We start from the raw sequence: 17249 nt of genomic DNA, 5'->3' as shown, positions 1-17249 counted from the left end.
CGCGAATTCAGGTGATGCCGAGGTAGAGCAGTGACTTGGTATCTTTGACCGGGATTCCTTTCTTATTTTGAGATAGTTAAGTTAAAACTTTTGAGCTTATGGTTGTTGTGATATTGGACATAGAGTTCAATCTTTATAATTAATAGCTTTCACTTTTGGAAGATTTGATGATAGAGTTTGAAGTTTGCAATCTTGCATGCTTTGAATTTAGGTTTGGAGCTTTGATTTTGTTTCAGAAACATCTCTTGAGGTTTTCCCAGCCTTATTAATTTTTCTTATCAATGTAGAGTCTTAAATTAAAACTTTGTTTTCTTTGAAACCTTTGATAGAGCTTTAGTGCTTTATTTTTTTTTCGGGAAAGGGTGAATTGTAGTGTTGTATTCCCAACTCTACAACCAAGTTGGATCGTTTTGACAGTTTATTTAACAAAATTATTACTTTAGGGTAGTTTCAACCGCACCTGTCACAAATTATTAAATAATTGAGGTAGGTGTTGATTTTCATTGGTTTAGAGGAGTTTTAAGAGGCTGAAAAGGCTTGATTCCATGGTCAGTAGTTTTGTTGGAGTAATTAAAAAAATATTTCTTCACTTTCCTTTCATCTCACCATCCATCAAGATGGCTTGAATTTGAATTTTTATTAATCTGGTGAAATCCAGGCGTGTTTTGGTTAGAAATGGCCTAGAGCCCTATATTTATTTCACCATAGTGTGAACTATTTCAAGATGATTTAATTTCGGAAAAAACGGTGAGTTTTTACCATTTATTTGATTTTTCAACCTTTTGATATTTCGTTTCCTTTCAAGTTTTAACTTGTGGCTTTATTGTTCTAGCCGCGAGGCGTTTTTTTATTATATATATAAACAAATACCCATTCCTTTCTTTTGGGATCTATTTTTGCGCATCGGCATCGCATTTCGGCATGCTGGATGAAGATTTATAAATTGAAAAGCACGAGGTGTCGGCCGCCATGAGGACGCCGCCCGTGACGCTTCGATTTTTTGTATTTGGTTTTGACTTTATTTTGCGTCCATAAACGGTCAGTGAAAACTTTATTTTAACGCAAGATGCACCAACGTCAGATAATTGAAGAACTATAAAATTTTGAATTTGGAAGTGTAATTCCACATGCCCTTCTGGCTTGCTACTTTAATACTTTTTTGAAATTAGAAGGCAAATGCTTAATGCCGTATTATTTTGGTTGTAATTTAATTTTTAAGAGTTAAAATTGTGTAATTAGCTCATAGCTATTATTTAAGTTATTTTTTTGGCTAAAGAGTCCATTAACCAAGTACGACGAAATCAGACGAGAACTGGGAGCCTCTATCAGGTGAGACCGAGTTTTTATTGCAACGTCTGAGTCCCCGGCTTGGGTTAAAAAAGTCCAAATTTCCTCTATCTGCTGAGTTTTGGCTGTTTTATTTTCTTTAAAAATAGCCTGGCGTCCGAACTTTTATTATTGTGTATTAAATACAATACCGTATAATTTTTTTCTTTCTTTTTTTAAAAAAAAAACATGACAATACGCACACTGATAAAGTTTACAAAAGTTGAGTTAGTTGTTTTGTATGGTTAGCTAACCAGTTAACAACTTTTTAAGGTCTATAGGAGCTTAAAGCTAAAAGTTATCACTTGGCCGTTCGCTGTACTCAGTCTTTATTTTTTATTTTGCCAGAGCCTCGGACCTACAATTATAAAAATGAAATAAGTTGCAACATACCTACACATTTAAATCGTTTAAAATATTTAACGTAACGTCGTGTAAAACTGTGCGTAAGCTAGAGTGGATTATGCAGTAGGTTCGACGTAGGTATGTGGTTACTGTAAGTATTTGACTCAAAGGAAAATCCGTAGAAGGATTAAAACAGGTCTGGTATTATTCATGCTCGCTCTGGTTCGGTTAAAGGAGGATGGTCGGGCTTTTACCTACTGAATCAACGGTGAAATAGGCGTCTTCTCGTTTTAATCGAGAGCAAAAGAGAGGAGGTTATTTTCGTCTCTATGTATTTCTTTTCCTATAAGTTCAACAATTGTAGTTCGGTTCTGATTTTTTTATTGCAAAGGTATGAGTACTATTGAACCAACTAAATCATGACCCATTGTGGAACCTTTTCGTGACGGTTCTCTATCGTTTGCCGGAATTTCATATGCCCGAATGTATCGTTTTCTAGAATTTTCATTTGCCATAAAGTAATTTATTTCTGAAATAGTAATTACTTCAGAGTTGATATTAAACTAACCTAACCTAACCTAATTGATGATGACATTTAAAAAAATCCTGAAAACAGCACGGTTCTATATATTTTATGGCAAACGTTGGTATGGCAAGTGAAATTCGGGCAAATTAAATTCGGGCAAGTAAAGGTAAACGCATAGTGACATCGCATTGCTTGACAAGGGAATTCATTATGACACTTTACTGTGAGAGCATTCTACTGTGGGTTAGAAATCAAATGGTTCGACTATACCTACTTACTTCCGAATAATCTCTAATCTGATTTACATTTGAAATCGTTTAATACTATATAATATAGATTATGAAGTAAATATAAATAAATAAACACACATTTGTTGAATAGAAGCTACGCTACGTAAGGTCGCGGGTTAGCAAAGTAATTGTTTTTAGTTTATTGATATGGACCTCCGCAAAGTAACGCCTATTCAATAATTTGTCTATATTTTGTAAGTATTGAAGATACTTTATTGCTTTAGAGGAACTAAGTGCATGCTGAATTATACAATATTTTGTTTTGTCGATAAAAGTCACAAACAGGAAGCCCTTTATCTGACCGCGAATGAAATCATTTTATTAATTAATTTATGTGTTATGCACACGCGTTAATCACAGGAAAACTTAATAAATAAATAATTATAGTACATTATTCTGACGATTACATAATTTATTTTTAACGTAAAATATTTCATCGTTTTATTTACCTAACTAGTACTGAAGACTTAGGTATTAGTGATTAATAAATGTTATATTATTAAACATCATCACCTCGAACTATATAATCCCATTATAAGGCACAGGCGTCCTCTCAGAATAAGAGGCGTTAGGACTGTTAGGCCGTAATTCCCACGCGGGCGATTGAATTTCTTAAAGCTCATAGTAAATTTCAAATTTAATTTCGCATATGAACTCCGAAAAACTCAAAGCTGGTGAGTCCGGGATCGAGCCCATGACACCCACAGATGTGATACTAGATTATTATAGACTAGATGCTACCACGACTTTTAACATTCCTTTATAAAACTTTTTTTGAATAACACTGTAACAAGATATTATTATTGAGTAAGCTAAGAAGTTAACTTTTTGGGGACAAGTAATAACAATATTAGGTAAAATTATTTCGGTTCTATCTGCTTCAAAGTCCTAATCTCATAATCATACTATACTGTTTAATACCTCATTGTTTTATTTCACAAACAACAAAAGCCATTGGTTAGCATAAATACATAGTAAGTACCCATCGTCGCATCCTCACAAAAGGTCTTTATAAACACGACATCAGAATGATAATGTCGGTTATGTGTTCATAGACTTGATACGTTTTATTGTCCACGGTGATAAACAGTCGGGATGTAGGCAAACCTGCTGACGGATATAGTATTCCAGAGGCATGGTGGTCGCCCGCGATCATAGGCCAAGAGTAAGTAGACATTAATTATTTCCATTATTTATAAACATCGTAAACGTCCTAGTCCAAAGGGCACTAGTGACATGGTGCTGTAACAACTTGATGACAAGTGCAAGTAGCATGGCAAGTAATGTGATCACTAACTGCTGCCCAACTCATTTTTTTCCACTCCGGGTTGCCCAAAAAAAATACTTACTCCACGCCAATGCAGGACACCACATCATACTGCGAACAATGGCGTGTTTTTACAAAAAATATAACCTGCTAGTCAGTGACAAAAACGCGCGTTATTTTACGTAAAGAAGGCAGCTATTTAAATTAAATATTCAAAATGACTAGGCTGTCACTGAGTAAGTACTTTAGAGTATACAGGGTGTTAGGTTAGGCAGATGGATCGACATACGTATATAGGGGATAGATGGGACCATATGCAACGTGGTCGAGCATAAAAAAATCTCTTGGACATTTTAAAAGTTTTTTTTATTTTTATTTTTCTTTCAAATACTCCGTTTCATGATTTAAGATCTCACAGCTAGGAACATAGTTTTTACACGAAGTGTTAAATAGGTATATTCGCAAATTACGAATTAAAGGATTGCCTTTCATGTTGATTTCATGCCTAAATCTGTTTATTTTGACTAGGTTTGTGTTCCTGTAAGAGAATCGACAGAGATGAAATGAAATGAAAGTTTTGCAATATACTAAAGTTATTTATTTAAGTATTGTTATTAAAAATTTTACAATATCCTCCTGAGCCCTCGCGTACTTTATGAAAGACCAATTAACACTAACAATAACGGCCGAATGTACTTTATAGTGTACAAGTTGTTCATTGAATGAAGAATTTTAAGGATCATGAAATAAAATCCAAAATAACAAAGCTGGTGAACCACGGCCAAGTTTTAAGTAGTATGTCTGTTAAAAAAATTGGGCTCAGGAGGATATAAAAATCATCGTCTTGAGATGAACACATCTCTTAGCTTATACTATTGGTTTACGAGTACAACACATTCTTTGGCGTAATAGGCATATGAATTATCCATAATGTTACGCAACTGGACCTTGATTGACCGCAGGTGGCTGACACATATGCCTTTATAATCTAACAGTCTAGAATTTAGATCACCTTAACATAGATCATTGCTTGTTCTTGTTGATTGTTAACTTGTAGGTATACCTACAGAACAGGTTACGTCCATAAGTTACCTAGGCTGATCAAGGGAGGAGGCGGTCCAATTGAAACTCATCCAATCCCACTTGGGGGATAAATGGGTCGAATTACACGGATAAATAGAGAGTTACACAGATTACGAAAAAATCCCCAAAAATACGCATTTTGAAAAAACTGACAACAAAACATCAGGGAGGACAAGGGGTTCAAAAAATCGCCAAAAAGGCCTCACGATTTATTTATACATTTTTTTTATTTGCCTTAACCGACGTTGCACCGCACTGTCTTAAGTAAATAAGTCTTGCTCTTAATTTTGAGAACATAGCTTTGCACTTGAAGATCCATATCATTCACGAGCGAACATAATTTAAGAGTTAGAATTGGGAAAGAAATTTCATTCGGCTTAATACTTTAATTATTTTTTTTTGGAGCCGCCTTTGATCCTAATGGAGAGTAAACAATCTCAGGACAAATTCAATCAAAACAGTCAAAGCGGATTAAACCCCTGAGATTTAATTTAAATAAATCCTTCAAGCTAATTTCAACCCGCGAGCGCTTTCATTGATAAATTAATAAGCGATCTGTCATTCACAAAACTGAGTAGCACGTACACAATTGGCGTAAGATTTGAAAGGTTCATTCATAGACTTAATACGAGTAGATTAAAATTCTGTCTTCGCGTGTGGTATAAAGGATTTTACACATCCAAGCTCACAGCACTTTACGTCAGAAGCCACCATTGAAACTAAACTCTAAATATTGGAGTGTAAAGTTATTTATATATTGCCTTATTTGGAGTAAAGCTACATGGGTGATTAGCCAATAAGCGTTAGCGGAATATTCCAATAGGCCCTGGGAAACTATAGCTGGTCAATAATCGGAATCCGAAATCGTCGGATTTAGAGATGAGCGTCAAAACGTCAGAAGATTTTCGGTGTCGAATTATTCGTTGATCAGATATGCCACATTTCTTTCGCGTATTAAATAGAGGGGAAGTCGTGGCTTTTTGTAACCAGTTTGAAATATTATGATTGTATCGGTTACAAGGAAGCTGATGTTAGGTTTTTGATGTTAGGTGTTGAGTAAGATTTCAAACCCGTGGTTTGACATTTAAAACTAATAAATAAAGTACCCTGTTTATCTTGTACAAACATGTAACTTTACAAGAGGAGATGGCGGGACGACTTGAGCTCATTTCTGCTCGATTGGCAGGTGCTTGCCCAGGATGGGGAAGAGTGGCGAAGGAAGGGGAGGCCTTTGCCCAGCAGAGGTTCATATCACAGGCTACATAAAAAGAAGTTACCTATTTATACAATAATTCATTGACATGTCGGCAGCTTTCGGAAGTCGTCGTGTGTTCTGAATTTTCACGATGGGAACGGATTAGGTACTCACGACGTCCATACTGTTTTACATCAAAGTATTACAATTTAACAATCCTCGGCAATGCCGCAAGCTTTATAAACTGTCTTTGTTAATGAAGTTATCAATGCTTTGCGTTATCGTAATAGCACATCCAGTTCGACGGTTTCCAACGTGACCCTTAAAACAATTGGTCCTTTTACTGCAACGGCTACATTGTACCTAGTGCCGTTGCAGATATGCAAGAAAAAGAAAGCTTCTATCTGTTCACTTTTCCTTTTGGGTATTGTGTATAGTATAATAAAACATAGCATCACATTTAATATATTGGTTATGGACCAAGTAATTAGTAAGGGCATTATTCATAATGCCCGGGCATTATGAATAATGACAAGCTATACCGGGCAAGTGATAATTATTAAGTATGTAAACTTCATTATTTATCACATTGTCCGGTCATTATGAATATTGCTACATGATCGTTGGCCAATTTGATTACAACTGGTTTTTGGGCAACTGAAGTCTAATTCAATTACCGGAAAGTTAGGTGCGATGACGAGCGCAGCGAGGAGGAGCGTGTTAGGGTCAATCTCGACTATTCGCGACCAAAACAAGAGATCTGAATTCAACAATTATAAATAACTTATTTTACAGATTTTGACAGATATTTAATCATATAGGTAAATGTATCTACAAAATTAAGGAATGTTATGACAAAAATATTAATAATAGTAATGAATCACACATTTTTATTACTCTGCCCAATAGGAGATAGACATTATGTATAATGCCCGGGAAATTTAATGATTTGAATAGTCATTACTTAATTTATTATTCATATTATTTTTCATAAACGCCCGGTCATTATAAAAAGTGACCGATTTATCACTTCGTCCACAACATATTCATCACATAATTGTTATAAGAAGCTTTTTACTGACTGTACTTTTTGTTAAATTACTTGTATTGTCATTTTATATACATATCCGAACCAAACTGCAAGTCAACATGTCCATACTTGAACTGAAGTGAAAATTACTGAAACCCTGCGCCAATTAAAGTTTTTGGTTTGTTAAGTTTCGTTGAATAATTTGTAGAAAACTGACTTAAACTCAGAGTTGGCAAAAAAAACTTTTCTTATAATTGACACGCAACGTGTGGCGACAGGCGTCAGTCACCACAACACTTCATCTATGAATCATGAAAAAAAAAACAATTCACATAGAAAACGTTGAGTCACAAAAAGGTACTTTATTTACTCGCATTAGGGTCAGTCGGCCCTTAGACTAAGTCAACAAAAGTGAAACCTCACTTAGTGTAACTTTACTTTCTTTTCCCGGGCATTAGGCAAAATGCCTGAGTAATGTCATTGCGGCAACACCATAATATGAGAAAATACTCCACAGAGACTAAGCTTCATACATTTTTAAATGCGTTTGTACTTATACATTGGCCGAGACAACCTGATTACAATTCAGACACCAATGTTATTTAAAGGCTTTTTAGGTATTTTGTGAACCCGTATTATTTTTCCCCCTATATGTTATCCACACTTAGCTACAGATACTAATGAATAAAGCCAACTAAGAAATTGCTTTATAACTTTGGGTTTTAAACAACAGTCGACAATATTATGCTTTTACATAACTAGTTCTAGTTAGCTAACGAGTAATTTGTGAAAATCTCATATTCTGAAAATTTTAATTGGCTCTATAATACTTGTGTCCTTCTGAACCTACAAAATAATAAATGTACCTACTAAGCTACTAAGTATCATAACGCAATTGTATGAAGCTGTGGCTCTGAGAGGAACCTAAACTTTTATGAGAATACGCTTGAATGGCGCACACGCAGCTGGGTGCAAGTTGCACTAATTATAGCAATGCGCTGACCCGCCGATAACCTTCGTCTGGGACTTTGCTAACGCTAATTACTTGATATTTGATACTTGCTTTTACGAGCTAGCTTATGTTACCTACATAGGCAATTGGTTTATTTAGACGATATGCTCGACGTTCGACGTTATGTGTCTCTCCCGGTCTTCTAGCAAGCCTGAGGTAACGTTCCCGATAAGTCCCCACCTAACTTTGTCCATTCCCCCACACGAAAACTTCAAACAGCCAAACATATCCTTTGTAAACGAAACTAAGGATTGCGTGTGTAGAACTCTACTTTAAACTCCCCAAAAAAATAGACGTTTGGCCGCTTATAGACGTCCATTGTTTATACCGGACAACGGTCCGTTTATTGCGGTGTTGTATGGCTCCGTCGCTGGACAAGTGTCCGGTGCATGTACACAAATTCATTGTAAGCCATATAACACCGCAAGTCAGGCAAAAAAAAACCGATCCGTTGTCCGGTGAAAACAACGGACGTGTACAAGCTGCCTTAGACCGGCTATGTAGGATGTTAGTATTGCCACAGAATAAGTAAAAGGTACCTATTACATGAACATAATCCATCGTCTACGTTTCTCCATCGTAGGACCAGGAATGGGGTGTGACTGTACCCTTTTAAATTACGGTCAACCGTACAAAGTAAATAAATACCCAATAGTAATAATAAACGTATTTCGCTGCATCTTTTATTATGCGAATTGCTTAAAAATGTGTACATAATAAAATTATGAGTACAATTCCATAGGGCTGGCTCTCTCCTCGGTCAACGTATTGGTATTGCCATACAACGAGGAAACGCAGCCAGCCTTATGGGCACCCTGCCCAATAGCAACGACTTGGGTGATATTTGTAAATAGTATAGATTTTTTAGGATTAGAGTAAATTAGTTTTAGTTCTTTATTTATTTATTTAAGTATTTTATTTACGCAGTCTCCACTCAAGAACTCGTTTACTCCAGCGGTGCGTTAGTTTCGGCATAAATTACTACTACTTTTCTATAATTCTGTTTTATTTCTGTTAATTATTGTATATATTTTTTTTGTGTGTAAATAAATTTCTTATACACAAGAAAAAAATCAATGGTATATGTGTAAAGTTCTCTCATTCTGGGAAGAAGCCTGTTCACAGTGGGACGTATATATGCTGGGATGAGGATGGTTCTGTATTTTTGTAAAAGTTTTGGAGATTAGGTACACATAAAATTTCCTGTAAGAGCTAGTCTTCTACTGAACTAAGTACCTAATACCTACGAGTATGAGCCATTTTCAGTTTTCTCGTTGCTGAAAGATAATGGATTATTTCCAATATTGGAAAATTTCCTACAATGTCGGCAACAAACGTTATCAAACACAACGTAACATCTTACATAAAACCAACCCTGATAACAACGACCCATGTTTGCACCCTGTTCGATCCACCGTGATCTAAATATAATGAGTGTAGACTATTATTAGCTTTATCCTCGTCTAATCAGTGAAGTGAACACGAGGACAGATCTGCTAGGTCAATTCAGGTCAGTCAGTGCTATGGGTGTCAGCTGCCAACTGATCAGCAATGAGTCAATCGATAGGTCAGCTCTTATCATATATTATACTCGAAATGAAGAACAGAGTTGGGTCACTTAACACGAGTAGGTACGAGTACTAGCACTGATGCGTGTTAAGCCGAGTTTAGACTTGCAAGAAAAATCGTGCAAGTTGCATTACATTGCGGCGCTCGATTGACCACTACAAACTCGTTGGCTTTACGCAATGCAATCTAAACTCGGTTTTATACTGCGGAGTACTTACGTAGTCATTTTGACTATTCTTTGATCTGAAACTAAATAATCAATTCAGAACTGCTCAAAACTGTAATGAATCATCAACATAACATTTAATTAAAAAAAAAACAAGTAAAAACTTCTTAAAATGAATAACTTCTAATATATATAACAATAGAATACAGTACGAGAAAGGAGAGAGCTATGCTCCGAGTTTCTTTGAAATCGAATCTAAATGGTTAGTAAATAGAACCAAAATAACATTACTTGCCAAACTTAAGCGACAGTGTGCGAGACATATTGCTCGAAGAACTTTGGTCGTTGGGGTCAATGCGCGTGATAATCACATACCTGAAGACATATCGTGGGTCGGTAGGCTCTCCACAAGGTACACTGATGACCTGATGAAAATCGCTGGAGTCAGATATATGCAGGCGGTGCAAGACCAGTCATTATGGCGTTCTTTAGGGGAGAGATGTGTCCAGCAGTGGACATCTTTCGGTAGACAGTGATGATGATGATAAATATTTTCATTCGTACCGTGGTTGCTACAGGACATTTAGACGGCATTTCAATCTTTGTTACAGCCTGTAATCGTGAAAAAGATGCTATTTCAATTAGACACTTTGACTTGCATAGACAAAAGTAAGTAAACGAACAACGAGTTAGCCAAAGTATAGATATACTTTACCCAAAGATGAAGTAAGAAAGTACTAAATCACAAAATGCACATTGCCTCATGCTACACAAGTAAAGTCTGATAACAGTTCACATTTCACGCAATTATCCAACGCAAGCAATAGGCGATGAAAAGTTTCAACATTCACTAAATATAGCGCAAACGCTGCGTAAGCCTTGTATCATGTGTGCAATACGCGGGTTAATCACCAGTCACGTATGATTTAATTCCTGATTAATTGATACAATTAAATTCATTACCAACTCGTTAACTTCGTCGTGACTCAGGGTAGAACGAACTCTGACCTTAATCTAAAGTTTTTCTTTAATGTGAATCTCACGATTGACCCATTCATCTTAAATGTGGAAAAGCTAATAGTTATCTAAGCAGTATTTTAAATGCTAATAATATTTTGAAGCAGTTTAAGGTTACTTGATATTTGTCGTCTTCGAATCTTGCAGTAATATGCGGAAGAGCCAGTTCTCTTACGTCCGTTAGTTTGTGCGATACGCACGTGTTGGTATCATATTGATAAAGATGAAACAAGTGCAATGAGGACACAAGAGAATAAATCATACTTAATAAAATAGAATATAATTTACATTATTTATATGCGGAGAATAAGTAGTTGCATAAAAATCATTGGGTGGTATTAAGACAGTAGGCAGCTTATTCTGCTATTTCTAATTATAATATTTACTTAGCAAAATTTTTAAGGGTAAATGAGCTTGAACTTAGAACAGTTTAAGAAACAAAAAGATACCTACTTAGGTGAAATACCTACAGTGAAATTTAAACTCTGTACATTTCACAAGTATCACAAGGTATAACACGATAAATTAACGCAAAAGACATATATTTACTAGGCCAAACTTTGTCGGTATAAAGTACCTATACTTACTTATGTAGATACAGTAGTTCAATCATTATACCACTTTTACGCGACTATTTATTTGTTTGCGCAGAAATGGAACAAATAAAAATGCACTTCGACATACTAAGACATTACGCTTAAAGGTTATCGTGACAATTCACGATGCATTGCAAAGTGCAGACATGATGGTGAGCCATATAGCACTGGTGTGTCATAATATCCACTTATGTAAGGATGTCAAGCACCAAAAGAAGACGACTAACATGTTTATGAAGCTGTAAATAATAGGTTATCAATATCAAAGTATTCAAAGTTTATTCTAGCGTCGAGAGAAAGTTAATTATCATAAATCAGCACCTAAAAATTATAAAGGGAAATAACAAGAGAAGTTATTAGATATGTCGACATAATGATGTTCGATGAAAGTGTCTGAAATAACTAGTACTTATTTATATTTTTCAAATTTGGAAATACTTCTTAAAAAATGGCCTTTCGAAAAGCCTGCTGACATTTTATAGAAATAATCGATAACATTCGTTTTATTTTAAAAATTCTTGCAATAAATTGTGGTTATTAAAGTGGCTTATTAAAAAACAAATCACTAAAGAGACTCCAAACACGATATTCAGTTCTTTCGTAACAAACATACATCTAAAGTCTTGTCAAATAACCTACATCCTACGACGAAGCCCCGACAGTCTTTCGTCATTCTATTGATTTACTATTGACAACCGACGTGCATAATGTGAAAGTGTTACGTGATCAACGACCTTTTCCGTCTACCACCCACACTGAAGCTCCCAGGACTTAATAAAAAAAGGAAATCCCGAGCAGCGATATCAGAGACCTTGCGTTTGAACGGCCACGACCGGTCACTGACATGGCTACAAAGACTTAATTGTGATAACGACCACATAACAAATAAAGCCGCTTAAAAATGTTTAAAAACAATCATAACTTTTGAACTATGCAATTAAGTAACACTTGGGAAAATCTCGTTCCACGGAAAGAAACCCGTGTGGTCAGTGGCAGCATTTTAAAAAGAGTCACTGAAACAATAGAATACCTATTATAATTAGCATTAAAACATGGGCCGGATTTAGAAGTCTAGAGAACTTGGGGCAAGGAAGAAATGAACACCAACATAAAAAAAAGTTTGAAAAAAACGGGGAAGTTGCTGATCTGTCGAAATTTGGACCTTTATTGTGGGGTCCTTTCCTTGACGATGTCGATGCTCGGAGCTGTAGTCCCGGATGCCCTCTAAATCCGGCTCTGATTACGGTATTTTGATTGTTACAGCATTTATACTTACTTACTAAATATTACACTAATTAACACTTTATATAAGTATTAGGCATTTCAGTAACAAATCTGTTAATCCCTACGAGTCTCAGCAAGCAAATTCAAGCAAATATCTTCCAAATCTCAAACGATATCATTAAAGCAAAACAAACTTTACCCAGTAGCCAGTACAGTAGCTATAATAAACTTCTGCACGCTCTAGCTATTATTGAATAATCCTTACCTACTAATCTCATTGTTTGAATAGAATGTGCAAAGCTTTTGGATTCGTTCAATTGTTATCAAGTACGTTCTTGAGTTATTCACGTTAGTGAGTCATGGTAATGAGCTAAATTTTATATTAAAAGAGAAGGAATTTGAGGTTAGGAACAATTTATTGTGCAGTGTGAATTTCTCAAAGTTTGGAAAATTAATGTCATGCTTAACTTTTGCCAGTTCCTACGAAAAAAATAGTAAAATGGGGTGACACTATTTACCGGCACGAATAATACCGACATGGAAATACCGACCCGATATTTCGTGTACACGCCCATACAAACTGGTGTCAAACTGACAAGAGTTTCTATGGGCGTGTACACGAAATATCAGGTCGGTTTTTCCATGTCTGTATTATACGGCCGTTAAATAGTGTCATCCGTAAAATTGATATAAACAGTATATACCTGAATGATTTCTAAGTGTAAGGAAGTAAAAGTACCTAAGTATAAGGAAGTTGGAGTTGTAATTGAGAAAAAAATAACATTATTCATACCAAAATTTTCCGTTTATTTCTACAAAAATGAAAATCAATATCTCAAAATAGCTTTTTGTAACCAGCCAAAATTTTTATGGTGTAAGAGATTGTGGAAATAATATGAAAGATTTATGTGCAAACTAATTATTACAGCGAGTTACCACAACGGAAATCCGTGCAAGATTTCAATCAAACGGATACGAATCGAAAGTAAAAGTTTAAAACGACCGTTTAGCACTGAGAGTAAAGTAACGTGCTTTTATAATTTCTTGTAACACGCAAAAATTGAGGATAGCGGGATTGCCTTCAGGTCTTACGTACACGCTTGCGGCATTATGTTAAAATTGGCATGCGAATAATTGAAGTATTAGGCGGCGCATAATAGGCAGTGAAGCTATTTTGTAACCAATGTTCACTTAAATCTGTCTGAACCATACGTAAGCGCTATAATGACACTGTGACATCAAAGAGCTGGCACTATTAACTCTTCATCATCATCATCATCATATCAGCCGTAAAACGTCCACTGTTACAGGTCAGGTGTGTTACAGACAAAGAGCAAAAAACCTTGCGGCCGACGCTGGTCTTACGTTGGAATCATTTAGATGAGTTCAAAGCAAACACAGTTCATAGTAACAAAAAAATATACCTTAACGACACAAAAATATACCTCCAGTTGCTTCGGATTTAACCAGATCATCCGTTTATCTTGTTCATGGACATTCTATGCTACGATCCGCGGTCTTAATTCGAGAAGATCTGTTCTGCGTTCCATCTATTGACTCTAACGCACTCCAAGTCAAATTTGATCCCAAAAAGGAGTCAGAAGTTTTTACTGCTATCTCATTAGTCATCAACAACATCAAAATTTTGCAAGTTAATTAAACTACGAATGGAAAACTAATAAACCCGTTACAATACCTAAAAGTTTGCCTAAATGGGTAACGTAATAAACGGATAAATAATAAAATTATTTCATCCAATAATAACAAACCCTTGTTAATTGCTCTCGACAAAGGGATAACATAATGATCAACTCTAACTTGTGCAAGTATTTACATTTGAACCCTCAAGAATTACGTTGTAGCTTGGTAGTTGGTATTATTTCACATACTTTTGTATGACTGTATATTATTATGGTGCACGGAATGTATATGGAATCAGCAGAGAAGTGGTTATCCACTTACAGCACTATCAGACCACCCGTGGAGTATTTTATAATTATTTGCCACGTCACTAGCTGCAACGAGTGACGTGGGAAACGGGGAAGGGACAAAGCACTTTGATAAATAGTACACCACGTAGGGAGCTAAAGTACTGTTCGGAAGGAAGCAGAATTTGAATGATTGCCGTCCTCAACGTAGAAACATTACTGGGGAGAATATTCGAGCTTTTTGACCGCTCGGTTAAAAATGTCGTTCCCATAAAAAAATACAGTAGTTTTCATTGGTTTTACGTTGTATAACAAAAACGCGTGCAATATTTGTTAAGGTTTTGGGATTTCACAAGGATCTTGTGGAAATATCGAGATGAAAAGTTGCCTATATATGTATGTGATTTCCAGAAGTCTATCTGTCTACACACCAAATTTCATTCGTTTCAACGTGAAAGAAGAAGAAAAAGAAACACACAAACGCACAAACTCATGCACGCACGCACTCGCACACACTACAAACTTTCACGTTTATAATATTAGTAGGATTGCCACAGGAAAGAGGGAGAGCGTTCCCGGGTATAATCCGGACCTACAATCAGGAGCGACGAAGGATGAAGCCAATAAAGATGCCAATGTGTGTTTGCTGTCGCGCGCAAATTGCCTCGCACGCTCTGTTATTTTTATTATTCTGTGCATATAATAAAAATAATTGTTGCAATTTTATTCTAATGCTGGCAAGGATTTGGCATTCTCGCCGAAACGTTCTTATCGTCGCGATCTAATCACGAGGGGTAGATAAGTTTGCACAAGATGCCTTTCCCTTGTGACTTTAAAATGCTGCTGATTGAAATCTCTACTTTTATGATTTTTTTCTTTGTAATTTGTTATGTGGTTCCAATGTTTGTATTTGAATATAGAACCTAGGGAAGTTTTTGTTAGTAAAATTATATAACCACTAACAATCCAATTAAGATTATCTTTTGTTTGGTGTTTTTTTTTAAACAAATGGGGCGTTTTATATACGAGTATAACGTATGATTTAAATTAAGATGTAATGTGATTAAGATCTATGATTTCATATTTTAATGTAACTTTTTTAAAAAATGTGGCAAATGAACAAATTTAATGTATCATCAGATGGTAAGAGAGCATAAAAACTTACCTATGGAAAAATGCAACGCAGGATGGGTTGTGAGCTTAAAGAGAAAGAATATCCCATGTGCCAGTAATTAACTTCAGAAGCTGACTACACCGGAATGATTTAAACTCGTAACTTGTCATCGCTATTTACACAAATTATCACTTTAAATATTACTATCCCGTGAGGTGCTCTACCTTATGCTTGATGATGACTGTAACTTTAAAAAAATATCTGGTCCGCCTTCTGAGAATTCTTTTACAGTTCCAGAGCCTGAATTCCCCTCCAAAATTTTCAACTTCTGACTTTTTATGAAGATCCTTTTAGACAGCTATAGCGTTTTTTTAACTCCACTTTAGCTCTATACCTGTCGCAAGCATTGCACGAGCGAGCGTTACGCAGCACGCGAGCACACCGGCGCGGCTTTCGCAAATGAAACAATGAAATTGTCCAAAACAAACATTACTCGAATTACAATCATTATTGTCGGGAGGTCAGACTGAATTATGTGGAGTCTGCGGTATATTCAAAGTAGCTTGTAGAGTTGGATGTTTTTCATAATGCACATTTTAGCGCCCTAAACATGTTTATCGGTCTAAGAACAGTTCCGTGCCTGACTTCTGGAGAGATCTATATCTGAGTGTATCGCGTACAGTCACCAAAATTAGTATCTGCCACAGAGGAGGTGTGTAAAATTTCTAAACGAACTGTCACTTTGAAAAAAGCAAGTTTAACAGCTCCCCTTTTGCATTCGGTCCCTCCGAGACGACACGCATTAATATGTAAAAACTATAAGAATATCAAGAAAATAAAACAACATATTTCAACGAACACTATCTTTTATTAAAAACACTACATGGCGCAGCCGTACGGAGCAGAAGAACCAAAGATTAATTTCGATTAAGAAAGATGACCTCAACTCCTCCTCACTCAAGCTTCAACTCAAGCCACGCGCTTGTTTTGTCTTCCAAGAAGAATGTCGGACGAAGATTCAGGAAAGCTCGATGTCAAAGTAGACAGCATGGGGGCAGTGGAATACAAAATGCCGCAAGGTCTCAACCTTGATGACATTGATAATAGTTGGCCGCACTGGCAACGATTTAAGTTGTCATTTAAACATTTTTTGCTAGCGGCAGGGCTAGAAAACTATCAGAAGCACGGAAAGCAGCGATTTTAATTAAATGCATTGGGCAGCTGGCACAAGAGCTTTACTGTAATGTCCTCAAGACGGAAGAAAGTGATAAAAAATTGGAAGAGGTCATCAACGTTTTCGACGAATATTTTAAACCAAAGCAAAACGAAGTCATTAATACTTCAACTTGAAAAAAGAAATCAAGAAGACGGGAACCCTTTGATGTATATTACACGGTTATTAGAAAGTTAGCAGAGAACTGCAACTTTGGTGAGCAAAAGGACAGGATCTTAAGGGACAAGAATCGTCATTGGGTACGGATCAACGGATTCAACAGAAACTACTGGAGGTGAAGGGTCTTAAAAGGTAAAAGTATATCTCTGTATTTTTGAGAGATCGGTG

General features: G+C 36.0%; 1 pseudogene; it reads right to left on the bottom strand.

The window, feature by feature from the left end:
• Positions 1-16706: 16706 nt before the first annotated feature.
• Positions 16707-17249, bottom strand: part of LOC141430428 (uncharacterized) — a 30081-nt pseudogene continuing 29538 nt past the window's right edge.

Source organism: Choristoneura fumiferana, chromosome 8 (assembly GCF_025370935.1).
Source record: "Choristoneura fumiferana chromosome 8, NRCan_CFum_1, whole genome shotgun sequence".
Taxonomy (NCBI): domain Eukaryota; kingdom Metazoa; phylum Arthropoda; class Insecta; order Lepidoptera; family Tortricidae; genus Choristoneura; species Choristoneura fumiferana.
The sequence above is the reverse complement of the archived record's forward strand: the minus strand, read 5'-3'. Positions and strand labels throughout refer to the sequence as shown.